The following is a 21889-nucleotide window of genomic DNA, read 5'->3' as shown; positions in this document are numbered from 1 at the left end:
CTTGGTGATGGACAGGGAGGCCTGGCGTGCTGTGATTCATGGGGTCGCAAAGAGTCGGACACTACTGAGCGACTGAACTGAACTGAACTGAAGAGTCAAACTGCTGCCTTTCAAACATACTCAAATATGTATGAAACAGTCTCATAGGATTATCCATTTGCTTGAAAGAGAAAACTGGTGCTGTGAGAGTTCTTAACAAGCAAACATATTTGAATAGGTGACATTTAAGTTGAAATCTAAAGAGTAAAATTTCATCAGCATTGAAGAGGAAAGGTGAGGCTTTCAGGCAGAGGGAACAGTATTTGCAAAAGCAGTGACAGTTTCCAAACTACAATTTAGGAGGGCCTTAGAGGCAACAGTTTGACTCTGAGTGGTGGGCTACAAGCTGTTTCAGGGCTTCCGTGGTGTTTCAGATGGTAAAGAATCTGCCTGCCAGTGCAGGAGACCTGGGTTCATTCCTTGGGTCAGGAAGATCCCTGGAAAAGAGAATGGCAACCCTCTCCAGTATTCTTGTCTGGAAAACCCCATGAACAGAGGAGCATGGTAGGCTATAGTCCATTGGGTCACAGAGTCAGACCCAACTGAGTGACTAACACTTCCACTTCCACGTGACTGTTTCTCCCCTACTGGACTCTAAGGTTCATAAGAGCCAGGATAGCATGACTGTTCCCCTCAGGGCCACAGTCTGACATAGAAAAGGAATGCTTTTTGCTGGAGTTAAAGATTTACTAACTAGTAAAGTCCATCCAAAGATACAGCAGAAGATCTGTCCCTGATGTGAAAAATTGAAGCACATTGGTGTAGCCAGCCTGATGTAAAACTTCGAGGGTTCTTCTTGAGCCAACAGACAGGAGCAAAGGAGAAAGAAAATACCTCCATCAAAAACTGTGCCTTTGTTTTTGTCCTCTTTCTACTTCCTCTTTAGCTCAATTCCTTTCTTCTGTCCTGCCCACTGCACTTCAACAAATGGTTCTAGAGAAAAACTAATCTTAATGTGTTGCTGTTATTTAGTCACTAAGTTTTGTCTGACTCTTGTGATCCCATGGGCTGCAGCACACCAGGCTCCTCTGCCCTTCACTATCTCCAAGAGTTTGCTCAGTTTCATGTCCATTGAGTTGGTGATGATATCTAACCATCTCATCCTCTGCCACTCCCTTCTTTTGCCTTCAGTCTTTCCCAGCTTCAGACTCTTTTCAAATAAGTCAGCTCTTTGCATCAGGTGGCCAAAATAATGGAGCTTCAGCTTCAGCAGCAGTCCTTCTAGTGAATATTCAGGATTTATTTCCTTTAGGATTGACTGGTTTGATCTCCTTGATATCCAAGGGACTCTCAAGAGTCTTCTACAGCTCCACAATTCAACAGCATCAATTCTTCAGCACTCAGCCTTCTTTATGGTCCAGTTCTCAAATCTGTACACGACTACTGGAAAAACTGTAGCTTTGACTATACAGACTTCTGTTGGCAAAGTGACATCTCTGTTTATTAATAATACTGAGTAGGTTTGTCATAGCTTCCCTTCCAAGGACCAAGTGTCTTTTAATTTCACAACTGCAGTCACCGTCCACTGTGATTTTGGCACCCCCAAAAATAAAGTCACTGCTTCCACTTTTCCCCCATCTATTTGCCATGAAGTTATGGGAACCAGATGCCATGATCTTAGTTTTTTGAGTTGAGTTTTTAAGCTAATTTTAAGCCATTTTTCCTCTTGCATCCTCATCAAGAGGTTCTTTAGTTCCTCTTCACTTTCTGCCATAAGGGAGGTGTCATCTGCATTTCTGAGGCTACTGATATTTCTCCTGGCAGGCTTGATTCCAGCCTGTGCTTCATCCAGCCCAGCATTTCACAGACAAGGCGACAATATACAGCCTTGTCGTACTCCTTTCCCAGTTTGGGGCCAATCAGTTGTGGAGGTTAAGTGCTAATGTATATTTAAACACAGACATGGAAATCTCTCCAAGAACTTCCCTAGGACCTACCTTGCACATTGCTGCTGCTGCTGCTGCTAAGTCGCTTCAGTCGTGTCCAACTCTGGGCGACCCCATAGATGGCAGCCCACCAGGCTCTGCCATCCCTGGGCTTCTCCAGGCCAAAACACTGGAGTGGGTTGCTATTTCCTTCTCCAGTGCATGAAAGTGAAAGGTGAAAGTGAAGTCGCTCAGTCGTGTCCGACTCTTAGCGACCCCATGGACTGCAGCCTACCAGGCTCCTCCGTCCATGGGATTTTCCAAGCAAGAGTACTGGAGTGGGGTGCCACTGCCTTCTCCGACCTTCCATAGTTGGAGTTTCCAAACAGTGACAGTCTAAAGGACAATGTGAGACCAGGCTGGGGAGAGGACCCTTAAAGAAAAAAATCAAAGCCAGATAAGAGGGAAGACTCAGAATGGACAAGAAAATGCAGGAGAGACTGTCAATCTAGATAGACTACCAAGACCAGAAAAATGCAGAAGGGATGGTACCCAGCACAGTGCTTGGCACTTAGGGACATTTCATTAAGGACCATCGAAGGAAGGAAGGGAAGACAGGGTTTCCTATTACCAGCTTCCTGAGTTGTTGGAAGAGGTGGCAGGAATAAAGTGTGCTGTTGTGACTAAAAGAAAAAAGGGGCTAGATCTAGAGTCCAAACAGAATGGGATATTAGTACTTCCCTTCAGAGACCTATGCAAAAGCACAACCCGGGAAACTAAAACAGGTGGCTTAGCTCATTGGTAAATGATCCAAAGCACATGTGACACAGACTAGATGCTAGGTACAAAGATACACCTGGCAGGGTCTTCTCTGGTGAGGCCTTGGGAGAAATAATATCTTGAAGAAGCACTTGTGGCTTATCTCTTCTCTTCATAGTTGGTGGCCCCAGTACCTTCTCCTTCTTAAATTCCTCTTTCTACAGAATTCAAATTCAAATTCCTCTTTCTACAGAATTCAAATTCCTCTTTCTACAGAAAGTCACAGAAAGTGCAGGTATGTCCAGCTGTGAAGAGATAAGCCACAAATACTTCCTCAAGGTGTTAGTGGAAGGACACTGACTGAAACCGCCCACCCTGGCCAGGCCCTTTAGTAACCACTCGCATGAGTTGTTGTATGACAGGAGATCCTGGTAAGGAATACGGAACTAATAAGCCACCACCAACCGGAAGAGTTCGGGAAAGGTCAAAAGGAGACACCACGTGTCTGTCCACTTCCCAGAATCCCTCTCGCTAGCATCCATCTTGGCTGGGCGATGCGTGCGCCACCAGGAAAGACTGAATTAGAATGATTGGCCAAAGACAACCCGGAAACTAATCCCACCACCATACAATCTGAGACTGCGAGCCACGTGGCAGAGCAGTTCTCCTGGGTTCCCTTACCCTACTGCTCTCCACCTGGCTGCCCTTTCCCAAGAAAATCTCTTGCTTTGTCAGCACATGTGTCCCCTCGGACAATTCATTTCCAAGTGTTAGACAAGAGCCCAGTTTCGGGCCCTGGAAGGGGTCCGCCTTTCTGCAACAAAGGCATTAGTTTTCCTAAGCCCTCAGCAGAGAAGACCTTGCCAGGTGTATCTTTGTACCTAGCATCTAGTCTGTGTCAGATGTACTTTGGATCACTTACCAATGAGCTAAGCTACCTGTTTTAGTTTCTAGAGTTCTGCTTTTGCACAGGTCTCTGAAGGGAAGTACTAATATCCCATTCTGTCTGGGTTTTAGATTTGTCCCCATTTTGCTTTTAGTCACAACAGCACACTTTATTCCTGCCACCTCTTCCAACAACTCAGGAAGCCTATAATAGGAAACTCTGTCTTCCCTTCCTTCCTTCCATGGTCCTTAATGAAATGTCCTTAAGTGCCAAACACTGTGCTGGGTACCATCCTTTCTGCATTCTCTGGTCTTGGTACTCTATTTAGATTGACAGTCTCTCCTCCGTTTTATTGTCCATTTTGAGTCTTCCCTCTTATCTGGCTTTGATTTTTCTTTAAGCTCACTCTCCCCAGCCTGGTTTCACATCATCCTTTAGACTCTCCCTGTTTGAAAACTTCCAAATTGGAAGGTAGGTCCTAGGGAAGTTCTTAGAGAGATTTCCATGTTTGTGTTTATATATGTTAGCATTTAACCATCAGGTCTGCGGTTCCTCTGAGTGAGGATCTGAGACCCTTCCTCTGAAGTATGAGAGCACAGTGGCATCTGCTTTGTCAGGGCCCTTTGTAATTTAAGTTTACTCAGAATTTCTGTCCTTCCACTGGTTGAGGTGTCCACATTGTCCAGTCCTTGTCTCCAGAGTTCTGTTTTGTGTCTTTCCTATTGAATAAGATAAACAGAATCAGAACAGTCATGGTATAACAGTGATCTATTTTTTAATACTCTACTTCATTTGTTTTCTTTCCCCCCTCCACTCTAACTTTCTATGGCAGTTTCCCCCTCTCTACATTAAAAATAGCTTTCTGGAAACTTTCATGGAAAGTCTTTGTGTACAATAGTATTAATTTAAGAAATCACCTTTCAGGCAGATATCTTTAAGTTTTATCTTTACAGAGTGTAAGGTTTTGGCATTCAGCCATTTAAACCCCTATAAAGAAATTTCATACCAAAGTGTCTTTGTCTCCTCTAAAAATCACACCACAGAAGATCTGTCTGTTCTACCCATGAGTGAGTGAGTCCTGCCCTGTCCTGATGTTCCAAACCCTCCCCTTTGGATTCTAACACTCACCTCACTTCTCAGGGCACATTCCTTCTCTGCTTCTATTTACAGAAACTACCCACTTCAGTCCTAATCTTGTAAAACCAAGCAAACTGCCCAGAAGATGAGAATGGCGAGAGACCATAGTCTGTGGTTTTATTTAGTTAGCGAAGAATAACTCCAGTAAGGTATCAGTGCTTCTATTCACACATTTCTTATACTTTAGCTCAACCCTTCATCTTGCAGGAGCTTCAGCAGGGAGAAAAAGATGTCAAGAAATCTCTCCATACTGTGGCTAAATACCTTGGATTCAGATGTAGTATATACAATCCCCAAAAGTATAGAATAGTAGAATCATAGACGTGAGAAGGAAGGGACTTGAGAAATAGAGCCCACTCCCCTATCTATTTGTTAATTGCTTCTAACATTCCTCAGAATTGGCCATCCAGCCACAGTTTTACGAAAAAGATTTTTAAAATAATAATGAGCCAAATTCTAAAACCCCAATCAGTGTTTCTCAAAGAATGCTCTGTGCAGACTGCATCGGAGTCACCTGGGTGCTGTTGAAGGGTTCTTAGTCTCTCCCCGGGAGGGTGAGGGGGCGGGGAGGGGGTGCATGGGAAGCAGGAGTCTGCACCCCCAGGTGTTTCTTGTGCATGGTAAAGTCTGAGACCCTGCGTTCTAACAGGGATCTCCCAAGGCAAATTTACCAGGACTAAAGAAAGCTTTTTTGTGCCTTGAGTGGAGCAGTCCTTGCCTGCACGCATTTTCACAAGAATGTTGTAAAACAGCTGCTACAAACCTACCCTCAACATTTTTTTTTCCCACATCACACTCAGAGTGGCCAAGAGTGTTGTAAAGCTGGCAGATGCATAGGTTTCTATTTTCCAATAAAGGTGAGGAAAAGAAACCATTCTCTGTACCTAGGAGAGGGAGACTGAGCAATTAACACTGCACTTAGTACTGGTGAAATGTTCCAGGCCCTCTGGCAGTATATCTAGGCAACCATAGTAAGGCAAAAGGTTTGAACATTAATGACAATCTGGAGAAACTGTGATTTATAAGGGAATGTAAGTAAATGAGTCTAGGCCACGTGGAGCATTTCATGGTCAGTTTGTTCAAAAAACCAGAACACAGGAAGTGAAAAGGAAAACAATGAAAGTAATTTAGATACAATTCAAGGTACAGTAAAACAAGTTTAAGAGTTTGACCATTTCAACAAAATGGTTAAACCTTAGAACAAGGAGAGCTGTGCAGCTCTCCCTCAGGAGGAGGCCCGTGTTGAGCATTCCAGAAAACCACGGAGCCTCTTAGCTCAGGATACAAGGGTCGGCTGTGTTGAAAATGCAAGAGCCAGAAATGACACATACCAAGCAGATGACCAAAAACTGACCAAAAACTAACCATGAGAGAACAGAGAAATCCATTCTTCTTTCTTCTAAAGAGGAAAAAAGTATCACACTACCTCTCTCTTAACGTCCTCCCCCTCTCTCCCCGAAGAAAGAGCATTGGACTAGACATCAGAAAACCTAGATGCTAACCCTGGCTCTGCTACCCTATGATTTTAACCACCAAACTTAATAGTCCCAATTCTTAATTTCTTCACCTAGATGTAATTGAGTGTCTTGGCTGAGAATGAACTTTAAAATTTGTGAACTGTTTTTTGTGTGTGTGTTTTTTGTTTTTACGAGTAAATATTCATTCATTTTTAATGTAAATGGTCTCTTTGTTTTAGGGGTAAAAAACAGAATAGTTTCTTTTAGTTACACAAATAAAGAGCAAGTACCATTAACCTGAACGGGACATTAAGCTCTCTGGTTTGGTAAGGGAAAAGGCTGAGAAAATTGCTGCTTCTTCTCTCTGTTGAAACAAGTTTTTGTTTGAAGGTGCTAAAGAGAAGAAGAAATTCTATTTTGAAGGATGCTGAGTGCTAGCAGTGGGGGTCTTGGAGACCAGTTTACTGTAGAAGGGGGCTTCCTCCCCTTCCCATGGCTCTGCAGGGGGTAAAGGTAGGATTAAGAGTGGCATCCCTGACATGCCTGATGCTTGACTGTCTTCAGAGCTGGTGGTGGCAGGTTTCTTAAGGAAACCAGGTTTCTTCAAATGCCATGGTCATTGGCAGGAGGGAACCAAACAGGAGAAGAAAGACTTAATTTGTCTCTCCCATGTGAGGCACTCCTTTCCGTGACTCTCTGAAAATAACAGGGAGGAGATTTTCAAGTTGATGGGAGTAGGGTGTGAAGTACAGCCATCATTCAAGAGTTGTATTGGGGACATTCGGGGTAAGTTGTGTGTAGGCTCAGCTGCTGCTGCGGCAAATTCAATATACACTGGATGGCCTGCTGACTGAAGAGAACCTGTGCTTGGGGTCAGGAGTGTTGGACACCCAGATACGGTGGTTTTGCTCATCCTACATAACTTGCTTGCCTCTGGGAATCTGGAGAACCAGCATATAAATCCTGTGATCCCCTTATCATCATAGGATTAAGTCCTTAAATTCTGCTAGTTGCTACCTTGTTACTTCCTCTGTTACAGCCTCTTTAATAGTGAATGAAATGGCTTGTGGCCCTTTCCCCCACTAAAGGGCAGAGGCTTGTCTTATGGAAGTCTCTATCTCCTGGTTTTATACTTCACTCTTATCAGGCACTGAATAAGTAGACCCAGGTCTTAGAGACCTAGATTTGCTATTCATTGCCATGATATCCTGAGAAAATTACTGACTTAAGATCCAGTCTCTTTATTTGAAAATGTTGGTAATAATGCTAGTGCCATGAGATTGATTTAATAATCAAATAAAATAATGGTCATCTTGTACCTGGCACACAATAAATGCGTAATGATGCCTTGTTATTAACAGAGTTTATTGAATTGAATATGGTTCAGAGGAAGAATGACCAAGAGTTGTGGCTATCACACTAGAAGGGAGTGAATTTTTTTTCAACTCATCATTCGTTTGAGGGCCTTCTATGTGCTCAGCATGTGCCCAGTCACTGGAGACAGAGTAATACCAGCATGGTCCATGCACTCCTGAATTCGAAGCAGGGTCACTGTATTTTCCTAAATTGGCATCTGACCAAAATGTGGACAATTAGGGAAGAAATATAATCAGCTTTCTTATCCACTTAATCAACAATCTCACCACCTATGTCACAACAAATCAACATCATTATGTCCCAAATGTCCAGTATTTAAAATGGAGCCACCCTTGATCCTTACTTTGGAAATACCATTAATATTGTGAGAACATGTCCACATTTTCAAAAGCCATGTTCCTACCTTGCCTCCTCTCAAAGCTACTACAGATATTATATATTTTGCTTTTAAAAAAATTGTTTCAAAATTTACTCTCCATTGATTTACTTGTCAGTTATGTTCTCTGAGAATTATTTAATAAAATAGCATTAATGCCATTCATGAGCCGTCTACACATTTATCTTATCTAAAGGAAAACAGAAGGACTTTACTCCTTCAATGAAACTCTTTATGGTCCCTGAAACTTTGATCTACCCACCATAAACTGAAAATGCATTTTGTTATGATGTTATATAGTTCTTATCCTTATCCATATCTTTAAACCATTTAGTCATAAATTTGGGAAAATTAATAAAATTGACTTTTTATTTTTATTAAGAAATTGACATTAAAATTGTGTCAGGTGAGAATTTTTTTTTAAAAAATCAGTTTTTTAATGGATTACCATGGCATTTGAGACAATGGTACTTCCATTCTCACTTTTCCTTATGTACTGATTCTTTAAAAATGATCTTTTTAACGTGACCAAAGAGGTCTCCAACTGTAGTTAGGTGAAATTCTGAAGCTATGTTATCCCCAAGGGAATAATTTATTCCAGGAAACCTGTCACAGTTTTAGAAAGATCAATGTCAAAGCACCCTATGAGTCCTCACTAAGCCCCCATCTGAAGAAAACCTTTATTTTCAAAAAATTTTCATAACATTTTAGTCTATATTTCTAACTCATGGTAAGAAAATCAACTGGAATTAGTTTGAGGATATTAAAGGGAAAAGTTTATGTCAACTTTTGCCCATTCACACACTGTATTCCTGAACAGGGACATGGTCACTGTAGGTCCAAGGCAACTCGACCACTTGGAGGGGCATGTTGTGCTTCCCATTAGGGAAGATTCTAACAGACTCTAAAAAGGGTTGCCTAAAAGTTCTCACCAAGGTTGTTCCACACATTTGGAAATGTATGAGAGTCATGTTGGTTGTCACAGTGATGGGGCAGGTAGAATGGCAGGGGAAATGCTATTGGAATTTAGTAGGTTGAGACCTGCTGTTAAGTTGCCTCAGTCGTGTCTGACTTTGTGTGACCCCATAGACGGCAGCCCACCAGCTCCCCCATCCCTGGGATTCTCCAGGCAAGAATACCTGAGTGTGTTGCCATTTCCTTCTCCAGGTTGAGACCAGGGATGCTAATATATCCTTCCATGAATAATACCATTCTATTAAAAAAAAAAAATTGTCCTTCCTTAAATGCCACTGGCATCCTTTTTTTGAGAAATAAGTTTTCTTTAAACAGGAACTGTGGGAAACTGAGCTGGGCTTATGGAAACAGAGAATCCTACAAAGGTGAGGAAGAAATCACCTGCCTCTCACAAATTTTGGTAAGCATGCTATTAGGAAATCTTCTAAGCAATGCAAAGACTTAAACCATTTCTTTTTTCCCCAGTCCTTAGGACAAGGAAACGATATTGGCAGGCCCTCAAAAGATTTATGATGGACATTAGAAGATCAGTCATGCATGTTGAAATCCTGACTGTTAGAGTCATTTATATGCATTTATGTATTGCCTCTAAAAAAAAGAGTAAAATGTAAATACATTACTTGAAAGGATAAAATTATAACAAGCTTTTAGTTTAGTTCAGTTCAGTCACTCAGTTGTGTCCGACTCTTTGCCACACCATGAATCACAGCACGCCAGGCTTCCCTGTCCATCACCAACTCCCAGAGTTCACTCAAACTCATGTCCATCAAGTCGGTGATGCCATCCAGCCATCTCATCCTCTGTCGTCCCCTTCTCCTCCTGCCCCCAATCCCTCCCAGCATCAGAGTCTTTTCCAATGAGTCAACTCTTTGGTGGCCAAAGTATTGGAGTTTCAGCTTTAGCATCATTCCTTCCAATGAACATCCAGGGCTGATCTCCTTGAGAATGGACTGGTTGGATCTCCTTGCAGTCCAAGGGACTCTCAAGAGTCTTCTCCAACACGACAGCATCAATTCTTCGGCGCTTAGCTTTCTTCACAGTCTAACTCTCACATCCATACATGACCACTGGAAAAACCATAGCCTTGACTATACGGACCTTTTTTGGCAAAGTAAAGTCTCTGCTTTTTATTATACTATCTAGGTTGGTCATAACTTTCCTTCCAAGGAGTAAGCATCTCTTAATTTCATGGCTGCAATCACCATCTGCAGTGATTTTGGAGCCCCCAAAATAAAGTCTGACACTGTTTCCACTGTTTCCCCATCTATTTCCCATGAAGTGATGGGACCAGATGCCATGATCTTCAGTTTCTGAATGTTCAGCTTTAAGCCAACTTTTTCACTCTCCTCTTTCACTTTCATCAAGAGGCTTTTTAGTTCTTCTTCACTTTCTGCCATAAGGGTGGTGTCATCTGCATATCTGAGGTTATTGACATTTCTCCTGGCAATCTTGATTCCAGCTTGTGCTTCATCCAGCCCAGCGTTTCTCATGATATGCTCTGCGTATAAGTTAAATAAGCAGGGTGACAATATACAGGCTTGACGTACTCCTTTTCCTATTTGGAACCAGTCTATTGTTCCATGTCCAGTTCTAACTGTTGTTTCCTGACCTGCATACAGGTTTCTCAAGAGGCAGGTCAGGTGGTCTGGTATTCCCATCTTTTTCAGAATTTTCCACAGTTTACTGTAACCCATACAGTCAAAGGCTTTGGCATAGTCAATAAAGCAGAAATAGATGTTTTTCTGGAACTCTCTTATTTTTTTTATGATCCAGCGAATGTTGGCAATTTGATTTCTGGTTCCTCTGCCTTTTCTAAAACCAGCTTGAACATCTGGAAGTTTATGGTTCATGTATTGCTGAAGCCTGGCTTGGAGAATTTTGAGCACTACTTTACTAGTGTGTGAGATGAGTGCAATTGTGTGGTAATTTGAGCATTCTTTGACATTGCCTTTCTTTGGGACTGGAATGAAAACTGACCTCTTCCAGTCCTGTAGCCACTGCTGAGTTTTCCAAATGTGCTGGCATATTGAGTACAGCACTTTCACAGAATCATCTTTCAGGATTTGAAATAGCTTCACTGGAATTCCATCACCTCCACTAGCTTTGTTCGTAGTGATGCTTTCTAAGGCCCACTTGATTTCACATTCCAGGACGTCTGGCTCTAGGTGAGTGATAACACCACCCTGATTATCTGGGTCTAGAAGATCTTTTTTGTACAGTTCTTCTGTATATTCTTGCCACCTCTTCTTAATATCTTCTGCTTCTGTTAGGTCCATACCATTTCTGTCCTTTATCGAGCCCATCTTTGTGTGAAATGTTCGAGGTCTGGGGCGGCGGCTGAGAGGAGCAACCCCACATCCAAGGAGTGGCAGCTGTGCGGGCACAGGAGGGCTGAGAGGAGCTACTCCACGTTCAAGGTCAGGAGGGGCGGCCGTGAGGAGATACCCCTCATCCAAGGTAAGGAGCAGTGGCTGCGCTTTACTGGAGCAGCCATGAAGAGATACCCCACGCCCAAGGTAAGAGAAACCCAAGTAAGATGGTAGGTGTTGCAAGAGGGCATCAGAGGGCAGACACACTGAAATTATAATCACAGAAAACTAGTCAATCTGATCACATGGACCACAGCCTAGTCTAACTCAATGAAACTAAGCCATGCCATGTGGGGCCACCCAAGACGGGTGGGTCATGGTGGAGAGGTCTGACAGAATGTGGTCCACTGGAGAAGGGAATGGAAAACCACTTCTGTATTCTTGCCTTGAGAACCCCATGAACAGTATGAAAAGGCAAAATGGTAGGATACTGAAAGGGGAACTCCCTGGGTCGGTAGGTGCCCAATATGCTACTGGAGATCAGTGGAGAAATAACTCCAGAAAGAATGAAGGGATGGGCCCAAAGCAAAAAAAATACCCAGCTGTGGATGTGACTGGTGATAGAAGCAAGGGCCGATGCTGTAAAGAGCAATATTGCATAGGAACCTGGAATGTTAGGTCCATGAATCAAGGCAAATTGGAAGTGGTCAAACAGGAGATGGCAAGAGTGAACGTCGACATTCTAGGAATCAGTGAACTAAAAATGGACTGGAATGGGTGAATTTAACTCAGATGACCATTATATCTACTACTGCGGACAGAAATCCCTTAGGAGAAATGGAGTAGCCATCATGGTCAACAAAAGAGTCCAAAATGCAGTACTTGGATGCAATCTCAAAAACGACAGAATGATCTGTTCGTTTCCAAGGCAAACCATTCAATATCACAGGAATCCAGGCCTATGCCCCAACCAGGGACGCTGAAGAAGCTGAAGTTGAATGGTTCTATGAAGACCTAGAAGACCTTTGAGAACTAACACCCAAAAAAGATGTCCTTTTCATTATAGGGGACTGGGATGCAAAAGTAGAAAGTCAAGAAACACTTGGAGTAACAGGCAAATTTGGCCTTGGAATACTGAATGAAGCAAGGCAAAGTCTAATAGAGTTTTGCCAAGAGAACACACTGGTCATAGCAAACACCCTCTTCCAACAACACAAGAGAAGACTCTACCCATGGACATCACCAGATGGTCAACACCGAGATCAGATTGATTATATTCTTTGCAGCCAAAGATGGAGACGCTCTATACAGTCAGCAAAAACAAGACAGGGAGCTGACTGTGGCTCAGAAGAAGCTTTAGCATGGATTAATTTACCAGATTAGCTAGTTGTCATTTTGGCAACTAGTCCCTAAGGAAATAGATTACAAGCAAGTGATTTTGATACAGGCATAATAAAACAAGGAGTTAGAACAGGGAAAATTTCCAGAGCTGAGCCATGATACTGTCTGAGGGACAAGGAGAAGGTTATTGGGTGCCTCAAAGAGAGAGCAAAACATAGGAAGGCAGCTAAACAATTTTGCCCATATCCTACCCATACTGGTACTGCTATGAGCTTTCTGAAAATAGATATTTCAATGCCTAAATGACCTTATCCCTTTGAAGGCAGAAACCATATTTTTCTTGGCTTAATTTTGCAATGCTTTACAATGAACACTGAATAAAATTTGACACACAAGAAATAAAAATTACATTATGTCTTAGATCAGCTTACTGGAAAGCTATCAGATTCTAGGTTCAATAAAATATATGCCCACACACAGTTTTGTTTTGTGTTTAGGTTCACAGCATGATTTTTTGTGAGCACAAGCATACAAACTGCTTTTTTTAAGCATGAGGAATGCTTCCAGGTGTTCCAGAGCAAATTGAAACTGGATAAAAATGAAGTGGACTTTATACCTCCCATCAGCACTTTAGATTTTAAAAGATTAGGCCACATTCTTTAATTTTATGTGGAGCCACAAATTTAAAAATTTTAAATAATGTAAAGGAAAGTAATCTTGTCAAAAAAATAAGTGATTGCAGTTTACGCTGGATGTTGGCATTTTTATTGAGTAATACAATAATAATAACAACAAGATATTATTCTTAAAATTCTTAAAATATATTCTTAAAATTTTATAGCATAATACAAATATAAATAAGACATGAGTATTTTGTTTTATTTAATATATGACATCTCAAATGTTCTTTAACTATGCTGTTGAAGTAGATCTTGAGCCCCATGTTAAAAAATAATCTATTGCTATAGTTTATTGTAAACCCAAAATATTTACCTGGAAATCTAGAAAAATATGCCCTTGAATTCTGTACATGTGAGAAAATTGTAAAGAAGGTCCTTGATTGAGTGCAGAGTATTAGCACTACCAACTGTCATTCTCCTTAATGTTTTTAGTTTTAAAGGTGCACATTTGGATCCAGGGACCTAGCCTGTGCAGTCTTTCTGCAAATTAAGTAAATGTGCCTGTTATTAGGGGCAGATGAAGTCTTCCCACTCCTTAGGGAATAAAGTTTGATAAGTGAAACTGCATTTGGATTTCAGTTCCCTAACTATTTCATCAAGTGTCTATGTGATGCTTGTTAATTGTCTACACATTCCTACCTTGCATCCTCTCAAAGCTACTGCAGATTTTATATATCTTACATTTTTAATAAATTGTTTTAAAATTTATTTTCCATATGTTTTTCTTGTCAGTGATGACCCTTGATATTAAAACTGTTGTATTTCACCTGGGGGTTCCCAGCACTTTGGCATGTAGGTGGCATGATGAACTTCATTCATGTTTGATGAATGAATGAACATATATGAGGTTTTCTCACTAGTCAAGTAATCCAAGTTCCAATCATTTGATTAGTGGAAAATCCAATATTAAAACCCTGAAAAGAACTAATTTCTATACCTGTAGAGAATTTCAAATTCCAGATTGGCTCCCCTTGACTCCTCTTTCATGCAATCTCCCCCATCAGACTAGTCCTAATACTAACCTGTGAAGAAAATATTATTAATTAAACTTGCTGGTGATAAGCATTCAACTTAATATTTTTAAACTTAAGAAATTATGCTTGTTTTATCTGCTTGTTGAGAATATCTGGACTGCATTATAGCAATAGTGCATTAGTGCCTCACTTCTAGTGGCAACAGTGAAAGGTTGACTGCAAGGTTTCTTTTTCAGTTCTCTGGGCCCAACTGAAAATGTTTTACACATTTAAAGTTAGCCTTCATTCATTTTCAGATTATGTCTTACATCTCAAACACATATCAATTTCTTTCTGTTTGAGTTTAGTGTTAGTAACCAAATAACTTAAAATGTCTATAGATGGAAAAATGAAAATCACAGAATAATACAGATACACTTTTACACTTGTTATACTGATAGAAGAAAAATGACAATTTCTGAATTTTACTTTTATGACTGGTATTCCAGTATTCAGGGCTTTGAGCCCCATGTATTGTCTCTGTTGAGGGACTGTATTAATGGGGTTGACTCAAAAGTACATCATGACTTCACTGTTAATACAAATCTGCCTCCATATGCTCTAGTGTCAAGAAGTCGTTGGTTGTGAGTAATGTCAGTTAATACATATAGAAGGAATAATAGAAAATTACATTTGACAGTCATTACTATAATTATTTAGAGAGGAGTGTGTGTATATGTGTGTGTGTGTGTGTGTGTGTGTGTGTAGAGAGGGAGAGAAAGATTGCAAATGTGGCAAAATGTTAACAATTGTTGAATTTAGGTTAAGAGTATATGGGTACTCTGTATTTTTCATTCAGCTATTTTGTAAGTTTGAAAACAATAAGTTGAAAGAGAAGGTATTTGATTAGAAATTTCACATGGAGCCTGGTACTGTGAACTAGGGCCCAAAATGCAAAATTTGGTCTAAAAAATGCTTTTTTTTTTTTTTAACCCCAGATGCTTACTCCTTGGAAGGAAAGTTATGATCAACCTAGATAGCATATTCAAAAGCAGAGACATTACTTTGCCAACAAAGGTTCGTCTAGTCAAGGCTATGGTTTTTCCTGTGGTCATGTATGGATGTGAGAGTTGGACTATGAAGAAGGCTGAGCTCTGAAGAATTGATGCTTTTGAACTGTGGTGTTGGAGAAGACTCTTGAGAGTCCCTTGGACTGCAAGGAGATCCAACCAGTCCATTGTGAAGGAGATCAGCCCTGGGATTTCTTTGGAAGGAATGATGCTAAAGCTGAAACTCCAGTATTTTGGCCACCTCATGCAAAGAGTTGACTCATTGGAAAAGACTCTGATGCTGGGAAGGATTGGGGGCAGGAGGAGAAGGGGACGACAGAGGATGAGATGGTTGGATGGCATCACTGACTTGATGGATGTGAGTCTGGGTGAACTCCGGGAGTTGGTACTAGGCAGGGAGGCCTGGCGTGCTGTGATTCATGGGGTCAAAAAAGAGTCGGACACGACTGAGTGACTGAACTGAACTGAACTGAACTGAAACCAAGGATAATATAATAAGCTGACAAGACTGAGTCACTGAGCCTCTAAGTTTTGGATGAAATTGAGAGACATTCCATCTTGAAAGAAGAATCAAATTTGGTTTTCATTTATTCATTCAGCAAATGGTTTTTGAATCCCTGTCATATACTAATATAGTCTTTGTGCTGCAGTAACAGCTGTCAATAAAACAGAAAGGTTCTGCTCTTAGCTCACACTGTGAGTTAGAAATATCAAAAAACACATAAAGAAATGAACAAAGTAATTTTAGAGAATGGTAACCATGGAGAATACCAGACCACCTGACCTGCCTCCTGAGAAATCTGTATGTAGGTCAAGAAGCAACAGTTAGAACTGGACATGGAATAACAGACTGGTTCCAAATAGGCTAAGGAGTATGTCAAGGCTGTATATTGTCACCCTGCTTATTTAACTTATAGACAGAGTACATCATGCAAAATGCCAGGCTGGATGAAGCACAAGCTGAAATCAAGATTGCTGGGAGAAATATCAATAGCCTCAGATATGAAGATGACACCGCATTTATGGCAGAAAGTGAAGAAGAGCTAAAGAGTCTCTTGAAAGTGAAAGAGGAGAGTGAAAAAGTTGGCTTAAAATGCAACATTCAGAAAACTAAGTTCATGGATGGCATCTCGTCCCATCACTTCATGGCAAATAGATGGGGAAACAATGGAAACAGTGACAGACTATTTTTCTTTTTTTTGGCTCTAAAATCACTGCAAATCGTGACTGAAGCCATGAAATTAAAAGACACTTGCTTCTTGGAAGAAAAGTTATGACCAACTTAGACAGTATATTAAAAAGCATAGACATTACTTTGCCAACAAAGGTCTGTCTAGTCAAAGCTTTAGTTTTTCCAGTAGTCATGTATGGATGTGAGAGCTGGACTATAAAGAAAGCTGAGCACTGAAGAAATGATGCTTTTGAACTGTGGTATTGGAAAAGACTCTTGAGAGTCTCTTGGACAGCAAGGAGATCCAACCAGTCTATCCTTAAGGAAATCAGTCCTGAATATTCATTGGAAGGACTGATGCTGAAGCTGAAACTCAAATACTTTGGCCATCTCATGTGAAGAACTGACTCACTAGAAAAGACCCTGATCTGGGAAAGATTGAAGGCAGGAGAAGAAGGGGATGACACAAGATGAGATGGTTGGATGGCATCACTGACTCAACAGATGTGAGTTTGAGTAAGCTCTGGGAGTTTGTGATGGACAGGGAAGCCTGGCATGCTGCAGTCCATGGGGTTGCAAATAGTCAGACACAACTGAGCAACTGAACTGAACTGAACCACGGAGAACATCAAACATGGTGTGATAGTGGGTGACCAGGGTGAAGGAGTGTCACTTCTGACCATAGGTTTCTTTGAGCTGGCAACATTAAACTGCAGCCTGGGATGACACAAAGGACTTGCCACACAAAGAGCTCTCAAGGTGGAGGGATAGCAAATGAGAGACAGTAGGTGCAATAAGATGAGTGTGACCAGAGCAAGAAGAGAGAAGAGGTCCAGTAACAAGTTGTGCAATGGGAAGCCTCTGGAGGATTTTTGGTGGGGAAATTGTGATCTGATGGGCCTGCAAGGTAGAAAATGTGATGAAGAGGGCAAAAAGTGGAATCAAGAACACTAGTTAAAAAGCTGTTGCTGAGGTTCCCAGGTGAGAGATGATAGTGGATTGGACTCAGGTCCCAGGAGTGGAAATGGAGAAAGTGGGACAGACTTGGAAATATTTTGAAATGTGAGTCAGTATGGATTGGATATTAGAGGGAAAGAAGAATAAAGATAAACAATATAAATGAAGTATCCCAACCAATTTCAAGACTTAATAAACAAAAAATACAGTCATGACAGTTTTAGTTCTACTAGAAAAATGAACTGGATGTAAAGTGCTGATATATTATCTTTACTGAAGTGATCCACTGGGTGATAGGTCCAAGCAGAGCAGAAAAGGCTCAACTATAGTAGATATTCTGCAGGGAATCTGTGAGCTATGCTGACCCTTCTGCATTTCCCAGTGCTCGATGATGCTCAGAAAGCAACGGAGGACCCAGAGAGATAGGGCCAAATCCTCCACTTGTCTCATTCTGATGCCTCACTGACATGAAGACCTGCTTGATATTTTTAATTTCCAAAGAAAATTGTATTATTTTCCTAATTGTCTCCAAGTTTAAAGGTATAGATTTTCCCAGAAACTGGCAGGCTTCCTGGATTCTAGAAGTCAAAATTTTAAAGTATCTCATCAGTGCTAGTACTGATGGATAGTACTAGTACTCATGGATACTAGCTCTGCCCACAGAACTTGTTTATGATACATCATCATATTTTCCCCTATGATGAGATGGCACGCTTCAGTTTCCTTATACATTTAAAAGGGGAGAGAGCAGGACAGGTAATTAGTAGTTTTGAGCAATTCTCACAAAATGTGTTTTGCTATGGCTTTATTTTGAAATCCTTAAATTCTTGATTATATATTAATATAATTGCAAGAGAAGCAATATTTGTTTGATCAAAAATTTAACTAAGAAACATTCTGAATATAGAGGATTGATTATCCTGTTTTTAAAATCCTGAACTATTCTCTCTTACTTTGTAGCACTCAAGTTTTAAGTTTGGTTATGGTGGGGCTGAAAGAGACTGTATTTTGATGTCCATATTTTAAGGTTCAGTTTGTTTATTCAATTATTGATCAATGAAAGATTCCATATGACAAAGGAATCCTATGGTCTGGTATATTTCAGAGTCTATGTCCTGCTATAAAATTAAAACCACATAATTGGCAGAATTTTAAGGACTCATTAACTCTTCATTAAGAGTGTTATCATTATTATTATTTTATAACAGCTTTTTTGAGGTATAATTTATATACCATGTGATCAACCCTATTAAAGTATGTAATTCAATCATTTTTAGTATATTTCACAGAATTGTGTGACCATCACCCCAGTCAATTTTAGAATATTTTCAACACCCCAAAAGGAAACTCCATTACTCCAAATATTCACTAGGCCCTCATTATGGATTTTTTTTCCAATTATTTATTGTGGCAAAATACACATAACTTAAAATTTGCCATCTTAATTATTTTTAAGTGTACAGTTCAATGGTATTGGGCTTCCCTGGTGGCTCAGACAGTAAAGAATCTGCCTGCAATGCAGGAGACCTGGGTTTGATCCCTGGGTCAGGAAGATCTCCTGGAGAAGGGAATGGCAACCCACTCCAGTATTCTTGCTTGGAGAATTCCATGGACAGAGGAGCCTGGTGGGCTACAGTCTATGCGGTCGCAAAGAGTCAGACACAACAGAGTGACTAGCACTTCACTTCAGTGGTATTAGGTAATAAGATGTATTTTGTGGTCTTGTGCATCCATCATTACCCACAGCTCTTTCCATCTGTAAAACTGAAGCTCTAATTAGTATTTTGTTTTGATATTTATATTCAAGACTTTTATCAAATATGGAAATTTTATCCATTATTTCTTTAAATATTCTGTTTCACTGTCTCTTCTCCTTCTGGGACTCCCACTGTCTGTATGTTGGTCTGCATGATGGTGTCCTACAGGTCCCTTATGCTCTGTTCACTTTTCTTTATGTTCCTCATAAATTAAAATTTATGAGGATAATTTTTTATTGTCTTATTTCTATTGTCCTGTTTTGAGTCTACTGATTCTTTTCCCCACCTTCTCAAATCTGCTTTTGAGTCTCTATAGTGAATCTCTAATTTCAGTTATTATACTTTTCAGCTCCAGAATTTTTTTTTGATTTCTTTTTAGGTTTTATATCTCTTTATTGATATTTCGATTTTTTTCATGTGTTGTTTTCTTGAATTCCTTCATGTCTTTAGTTCTTTCAGCATCTTTAAGATAGTTTTTTTTTTCTTTTTCTTTTCTTCTTTCTTCCTATTGAAATATAGTTTCAATAGAAATTTATAATATTACACTAGTTTCATGTGTACAGCTGAGCTAAGCACTGAAGAATTGGTGCTTTTGAACTGCGGTCTTGGAAAAGACTCTTGAGAGTCCCTTGGACTACAAGGAGATCAAACCAGTCAATCCTAAAGGAAATCAGTCCTGAATATTCATTGGGAGGACTGATGCTGAAGCTGAAGCTCTAATACTTTGACCACCTGATGTGAAGGACTGACTTATTGGAAAAGATCCTGATGCTGGGAAAGATTGAAGGTAGGAGCAGAAAGGGACGACAGAGGATAAGATGGTTGGATGGCATCACTGACTTGATGGACATGAGTTTGAGCAAGCTCCAGGAGTTGGTGACAGACAGGGAAGCCTGGTATGCTGCAGTCCATGGGGTTGCAAAGAGACACGACTGAATGACTGAACTAAACTGAATATGTGTACAGCATAGTGATTGATTATTTTTATAGTTTGTACTCCATTTAAAGTTATTATAAAATATTGGCTATATTCCCTGTCCTGTGTAATATATCCTGGTAGCTTGCTTATTTTATATTACCCCTCTGCTCTGACCTCTCCTTGCTGCTAATCTCTATATCTATGAGTGAGTTGCTGTTTTGTTATATTGACTTGCTTTATTTTTTAGAGTCCACATATAAGCAATATCAAATGATATTTGTCTTTCTCTGACTTACTTCACTCAGTATAACAATCTCTAGGTCCATCCATGTCACTACAAATGGCATTATTTTGTTTTTTTATGGCTGAGTAATATTCCATATATTAGTATTTTTGTTTTCTTTGAATATATACGCAAGAGTGGAATTGCTGGATCAGCTTCCCATGTGGTACTAGTGGTAAAGAACCTGCCTACCAATGCAGAAGATGTAAGAGACATGGGCTTAATCCCTGAGTTGGGAAGATCCCCTGGAGGAGGGCATGGCAACCCATTCCATGGACAGAAGCGCTTGGCAGGCTATAGTCCTGGTTGCAAAGAGTCGGCCACACCTGAAGCGACTTGGCACAGCACATGGTAGTTCTATTTTTAGTTTTCTGAAGAACCTCCATACCATTTTCCATAGTGGCTGTACCAATTTACGTTCCCATCAATGGTGTACAAGGGTTCCCTTTTCTCCATATCCTTGCCAACATTTGTTACTTGTTATCTTTATGATGATAGCCTTTCTGATGTGTGAGGCGATATCTTATTGTCATCTTGATTTGCATTTCTTTGAGATTAGCGATGTTGAACATCTTTTCATGTGCCTGTTGGCCATCTGTCTTCTTTGGAAAAATATCTATTCAGGTCTTATGCCCATTTTAAAATTGGATTGCTTGGGGGTTTTTTGTATTGAATTGTATGAGCTATTTATATATTTTGTATATTAACCCTTTATCTGTTATTTAATTTGCAAATATTTTCTACCATTCAATAGATTATTCTTTTATTTCCTTTGCTTTGCAAAAGCTTTCAAATTCAATTAGACCCCACTTTTTAATTTTTGCTTTTGTTTGCCTGAGGAGACAGATCCAAAAAAAAATTGCTATAATTTATGTCAAAGAGTGTATTGCCTATGTTTTCTTCTAGAAGTTTTATGATTTTTGCTCTTACATTTAGGTCCTTAATCCATTTTTACTTTATTTTTGTATATACTGTGAAAAATACTGTAATTAATTTTATTCTTTTACATGTGGCTGTCCCGTTTTCCCAGTACCACTCATTGAAGAGACTATCTTTTCCTCATTGTATATTCTTGGCTCCTTTGTTGTAGATTAATTGACCATAAGAACATGGATTTATTTCTGGCTGTCTTTTCTGTTCTATTGACCTATGTGTCTGTTTTGTGCCAGTACCATACTGTTTCTGAATTCTGTAGCTTTGTAGGATAGTTTGAAGTCAGAGAGCATGATACCTCTAGTTTTGTTCATTTTGTCAAGATTGGCTTGGCAGTTTGGGATCTGGGAGGTGGAGAATTATAGCTGCTACAGACTTCCCTGGTGGCTCAGATGGTAAAGCATCTGTCTACAATGTGGGAGACCTGGGTTTGATCCCTGGGTTGGGAAGATTCCCTGGAGAAGGAAATTGCAACCCACTGCAGTACTCTTGCCTAGAAAATCCCATGGACAGAGGAGCCTGGTGTCCATGGGGTTGCAAAGAGTAGGACACGACTGGGCAACTTCACTCACTCACTCACTGTGCTAAGAGCTGAAATTGTTCAAAATTAACCAAAATTTACCATCTAAGCCTTTCCCTGGAAGT

At 40.3% G+C, this 21889-nt stretch overlaps 1 long non-coding RNA gene across 2 annotated transcripts in view; it reads left to right on the top strand.

Annotated features, from left to right (window-relative positions):
* The window catches only part of LOC139176719 (uncharacterized), a 43737-nt gene extending 22547 nt beyond the window's left edge, over positions 1 to 21190 (top strand). For both annotated transcript variants that reach the window (XR_011561136.1, XR_011561137.1), the window contains exon 3: positions 11142 to 21190. This is a non-coding gene — a long non-coding RNA (uncharacterized lncRNA). The remainder of the gene's footprint in view (positions 1 to 11141) is intronic.
* Positions 21191 to 21889: the final 699 nt, after the last annotated feature.

Source organism: Bos indicus, chromosome 2 (assembly GCF_029378745.1).
Source record: "Bos indicus isolate NIAB-ARS_2022 breed Sahiwal x Tharparkar chromosome 2, NIAB-ARS_B.indTharparkar_mat_pri_1.0, whole genome shotgun sequence".
Lineage (NCBI taxonomy): Eukaryota > Metazoa > Chordata > Mammalia > Artiodactyla > Bovidae > Bos > Bos indicus.
The sequence above is the reverse complement of the archived record's forward strand: the minus strand, read 5'-3'. Positions and strand labels throughout refer to the sequence as shown.